The 5,494-nt window shown below is 47.5% G+C and overlaps 2 non-coding genes across 2 annotated transcripts; one reads left to right on the top strand and one right to left on the bottom strand.

Annotated features, from left to right (window-relative positions):
* Nucleotides 1-1,607: 1,607 nt before the first annotated feature.
* trnal-uaa (transfer RNA leucine (anticodon UAA)) lies at nt 1,608-1,689 on the top strand. Its single transcript has one exon. It is a non-coding gene; the product is annotated as a tRNA-Leu (tRNA).
* A 1,771-nt stretch (nt 1,690-3,460) lies between these two features.
* On the bottom strand, nt 3,461-3,542 carry trnal-uaa (transfer RNA leucine (anticodon UAA)). Its single transcript has one exon. It is a non-coding gene; the product is annotated as a tRNA-Leu (tRNA).
* Nucleotides 3,543-5,494: the final 1,952 nt, after the last annotated feature.

Here is a 5,494-nt window from a genome sequence, read left to right as displayed (position 1 = left end):
GGGGGTCGTTCAAGATGTAGTCGGCAGGTTTAGACCCTGCATGGGGACACATTAATGGATTACTAACCCATCTCCTTAATCACTGGGGCACGACAATTCCAGGAGGCGCACGAGCTCCACATCTTTCTGCTCCAGAACACTCCGGTTTTCTGCAGCAGAGTATTGTACCCTGAACCCCCAGGACCAAGGTGAGGATGCCAACCCGTACACGGACAGGAACGGCAGTGAGAGTGAGGGCAACAGCTGCCATTGTCGTATGGACAGCCACAAACACTCCCTTTGAAAAGGACTTTGTCCATATGAAAGTCTGTACAGCAGTATAACCCGGGGACCAAACAGACTGCGCTGGGGATTCATATTCCAGACAATTTACGGTGGGCACCGTTTTCCCTGAAAGTGAGTGGGGATTGATATTTCATTGCTGATGTGAAACCAGATCCTACACTGAATCTGCTCGCCGGTTTTTGTTGCTGTGGTGAAACGGTGGGCAATCACGGTGTGAAACGTTGTTCTAGCTCTCTGGTTTCCTTCATTCCTGTCCTGGTCAGGGAGGCTGGGGATTGGTCCTCTCCATCAGATGGAGGGACCAGCGCATTGTTGACCCAATTTAATCAAGAATGGAATTGGTCATCTTCACTTCTCATGGTTCATTGTTGTTCTGTTTTGTTGGATGTTACTTGAGCACTTTCTGGGACTTGACAATGCATTAAAGCTCCAGTCTGTTTGGAAGCACGGTTTGGAATTGTCTCGCTGCCATTTGTGTGAGCAGTACATGACATAGACGACTCGCACTCCCTCAAAGTCAGCATGTCAGTGTGTCTGGGAATGGGTCCGCCTTTTCTGTTTTGCTTCTGTTCCACGCTAAGAGCTGTCAGTTTTTGGATTCGCTGGAGTGCTGAGGGGGTCACACAATTTGTGTGGTATTTTTCTTCAGGCTAAACTCCACCCTCCAGGAAATATCGCCAAACGCGCTGAGTAACAAACAGCAGGCGTTTTTTTTTTTAGCAAATGGTCTATTCAAGCTGGTGTCAGCTTCTGGAGCGTCTCAGAGTTGCCAAGCACGGAAACAGACCCTGCTATCTAACTTGCCACTGCTAAACAGATAACCGAAATTAATCTAACCAATATTTGCCAAAATTTGTCCCTTATCTCTCCGAACCCTTTCAGATGCCTTTGAAATGTTGCGAGGGCACCAGTCTCTGACACTAAATATGACAATTCATTCTGTACACACGGAAATGTCTGTTTTCAAAACAAGTGTCCCTCACATTCCCTTTAAATATTACTGTTCTCACATTAAACCAATGTTATCTCGCTTTGAACTCATGTGCCTTGTGAAAAATTACTCCCTGACTCTTTTCTCTGTCCGTCTGCCTCATGTCTTTATAAAATTCTGTAAGGCCATTCCTCAGCCCTGAAGCTCCAGGGAAAACTGTCGAAGTCTATTCAGCTTCGTGCTATTGTCCAAACAGTGCAAACCTTGGAAACCCTTTCAAATACTTTCGAAATTGTTCCACGTTCGTTCCTGAATGCGTGATCTGTTAGTGCCTGAAGTGAAGCGATGCTGAAACACTAGTAATGACAATTTTGAAAGTTTGTCTCAGTGCGGCAGCGTGGCCGAGTGGTCTAAGGCGCTGGATTTAAGCTCCAGTCTCTATCGAGTCGTGGCTTTGAATCCCACCGCTACCAAGGTGGCGGCTGTTCTGCTGCAGGCAATAGAACATAGGGAGCATATGTGTTTTCGTCGTTTTGGCTGTAGATGCCCAGGCCACTGATCCAGGCTGATTTGGAAAACAGTGTGAGTCCTTGCTGTCGGACCCTCCTCAAGCCCTCTGCTTTCGGACATACTCGCGGCCAGTTTCTGTGTCTCAAATAGTCACTGCATTTGTCTGAAAGTTTGGTGGTTCGAGCCCGCCCTTACCACCGAGCATCAACAATTTCAGTTCAAGCATTGAGACCAACCATGTCCCGACACTGCAACCACGAGAACCCACCCGAGTCTGCAGCTGGATGTGGCCCCAATCTCTCCAAGGCCCCGCTGCCAACAGAAGGCGGCTACTGCAGCTTCAATCAGCGGCTTCCTGCTCAGCCCTGGGACACAGCACCTGGAAAATCCTTCCCCAGGAACGGCTCTTCCCGTGTGAAAGGGACAACCATTCCACTTTAAATTGGACACGGCTTCAGAGGATTGTTCCTGTTCTTGGAACGTTTCATAAACAAAACTCCTGTCTCGCAAATAAGAAGTGGGAAAAGTTGTTGGCAGGACGAATAGAGAAAGTGTTGACTGTGAGGACTCTGTCTCGTCATCAGATGTGATTCCTTACACTCGAAACAGAAATGATTGGGTTTCCTTCGGGAATTTCCCAATTGATTTACCGTCTGCCAGAGAGACTGGGAATCACTCCGGAGACATAAAGATGAGGATAAAAATATGAAAATATTTATATTGAGTCTTAAATCCAGAGACAAGTGCTAAATAGATAATAATGTTCTGAAGGAATAATAGCTGAGAAATGGAAAGTGTGAATGATGACATTTGTGATTGGGAGGAATGAACTGGATCCTTGTAAATTGCAATGCCGGGTGAAATATGCTCAGTATGAAATGACACACTCATCAATCGTGAGCCAGGCCCAGCTACTTTAGTCGGTAGAGCATGAGATGCTTAATCTCAGGGCCGTAGGTTCAAGCCTCACGATGGGCCCTTTCCCTCCTTTAAAGAAATCCAGCTCTCTGCCCCACTTGCAGTATTGTAACCCAGTGTAGGGGTTGGTTTGGACACGTCGATCCGACTGTGTTTGATCACACCTCGGTTTCTGAGTGAAGGCTGTCTCCACTTGCCCATAAGATGGAATCCCACTGCTGACGAGACAGAGTCCTCACAGTCAACACTCTCTCTATTCTTCCTGCCAACAACTTTTCCCACTTCTTATTTGCGAGACAGGAGTTTTGTTTATGAAACGTTCCAAGAACAGGAACAATCCTCTGAAGCCGTGTCCAATTTAAAGTGGAATGGTTGTCCCTTTCACACGGGAAGAGCCGTTCCTGGGGAAGGATTTTCCAGGTGCTGTGTCCCAGGGCTGAGCAGGAAGCCGCTGATTGAAGCTGCAGTAGCCGCTTTCTGTTGGCAGCGGGGCCTTGGAGAGATTGGGGCCACATCCAGCTGCAGACTCGGGTGGGTTCTCGTGTCGGGACATGGTTGGTCTCAATGCTTGAACTGAAATACTTGAGGGTCGGTGCTAACGGCGGGCTCGAACCAGCAAACTTCCAGCCAAATGCACTGACTATTTGAGATATGCAGATATCCGAAAGCAGAGGGGTTGAGGAGGGCCCGACAGCAAGGACTCACACTGTTTTCAGACTCAGTCGGAATGAGTTGACCTGAGCAGCGGCAAACACAACAACGAAAACGCAGAGTTGTGGCTCTGTTCAACTGCCTGTAGCATAACAACCGCGATCTTGGTAGCAGTGGGATTCGAACCCACGACTCGATAGAGACTGGAGCTTAAATCCAGCGCCTTAGACCACTCGGCCACACTACCACAGAGGCGCAGTGTGCCAAAATCTCATTACTAGCGTTTCAGCATCGATTCACTTCAGGCACTTCAGGCATTCAGTAACGAACGTGGTGCAATTTCGAAAGTATTTGAAAGGGTTTCCAAGGTTTGCACTGTTTGGACAATAGCACGAAGCTGAATAGACTTCGACAGTTTTCCCTGGAGCTTCAGGGCTGAGGAATGGCCTTACAGAATTTTATAAAGACATGAGGCAGACGGACAGAGAAAAGAGTCAGGGAGTAATTTTTCACAAGGCACATGAGTTCAAAGCGAGATAACATTGGTTTAATGTGAGAACAGTAATATTTAAAGGGGATGTGAGGGACACTTGTTTTGAACACAGACATTTCCGTGTGTACAGAATGAATTGTCATATTTAGTGTCAGAGACTGGTGCGCTCACAACATTTCAAAGGCATCTGAAAGGGTTCGGAGAGATAAGGGACAAATTTTGGCAAATATGGTTAGATTAATTTCGGTTATCTGTTTAGCAGTGGCAAGTTAGATAGCAGGGCCTGTTTCCGTGTTTGGCAACTCTGAGACGTTCCAGAAGCTGACACCAGCTTGAATAGACCATTTGCTAAAAACGCGTGCTGTTTGTTACTCAGCGCGTTTGGCTATTTTTCCTGGAGGGTGGAGTTTGGCCTGAAGAAAAATACCACACAAATTGTGTTACCCCCTCAGCACTCCAGCGAATCCAAAAACTGACAACTCTTAGCGTGGAACAGAAGCAAAACAGAAAAGGTGGAACCATTTCCAGACACACTGGCATGCTGACTTTGAGGGAGTGCGATTCGTCTATGTCATGTACTGCAGCAAGACAATTCCAAACCGTGCTTCTAAACATACTGGAGCTTTAATGCATTGTCAAGTCCCAGAAAGTGCTCAAGTAACATCCAACAAAACAGAACAACAATGAACCATGAGAAGTGAAGATGACCAATTCCATTCTTGATTAAATTTGGTCAACAATGCGCTGGTCCCTCCATCCGATGGAGAGGACCAATCCCCAGCCTCCCTGACCAGGACAGGAATGAAGGAAACCAGAGAGCTAGAACAACGTTTCACACTGTGATTGCCCACCGTTTCACCACAGCAACAAAAACCGGCGAGCAGATTCAGTGTAGGATCTGGTTTCACATCAGCAATGAAATATCAATCCCCACTCACTTTCAGGGAAAACGGTGCCCACCGTAAATTGTCTGGAATATGAATCCCCAGCGCAGTCTGTTTGGTCCCCGGGTTATACTGCTGCACAGACTTTCATATGGACAAAGTCCTTTTCAAAGGGAGTGTTTGTGGCTGTCCATATGACAATGGCAGCTGTTACCCTCACTCTCACTGCCGTTCCTGTCCGTGTACGGGTTGCCATCCTCACCTTGTTCCCGGGGGTTCAGGGTACAATACTCTGCTGTAGAAAACCGGAGCGTTTTGGAGCAGAAAGATGTGGAGGCCGTGTGCCTCCTGGAATTGGTGTTGGAATGTTAGGCGGAACTGGGAAGATGGTTTGCAGCATTTGCCTCACATTTCTGGGTGCCATCCTCAGGGCTGCAGAGTCTGTTGTGAAGCGCTGCTGTCCTGGGGCAGTTGGAATTGATTTGGTTACATTCCCGCTGCTTCCGGTTTTTGTGGTTACAGACTGGGTCCAGATGAATCTGTTTATTGATGGAATCCGCAGATGAGTGTCCTGCTTCTAGAAATTCTCTGTCTGCCTTCTGTTTGCCCTGTCCTATTACTATTGTGCTGTTCTCACCAAACCTTGCCGTCTGGACGGATTGCTACTCGGGACAGCGGGTCGTGACAATTCGGGACTGTCACACAATTTCTTTGCCAAGAATGATATCCCCACGATTTCATTCCCAGATGTCTGGCACACACGAAATTCCCAACGCGGATATGCCACCAGGCAATTTGAAAAGGATACTCCCCTTTATTAAA

Source organism: Chiloscyllium punctatum, chromosome 30, assembly GCF_047496795.1.
Source record: "Chiloscyllium punctatum isolate Juve2018m chromosome 30, sChiPun1.3, whole genome shotgun sequence".
NCBI lineage: Eukaryota > Metazoa > Chordata > Chondrichthyes > Orectolobiformes > Hemiscylliidae > Chiloscyllium > Chiloscyllium punctatum.
Note: the sequence above shows the minus strand (reverse complement) of the source record. Positions and strands in the feature narration are given on the sequence as shown.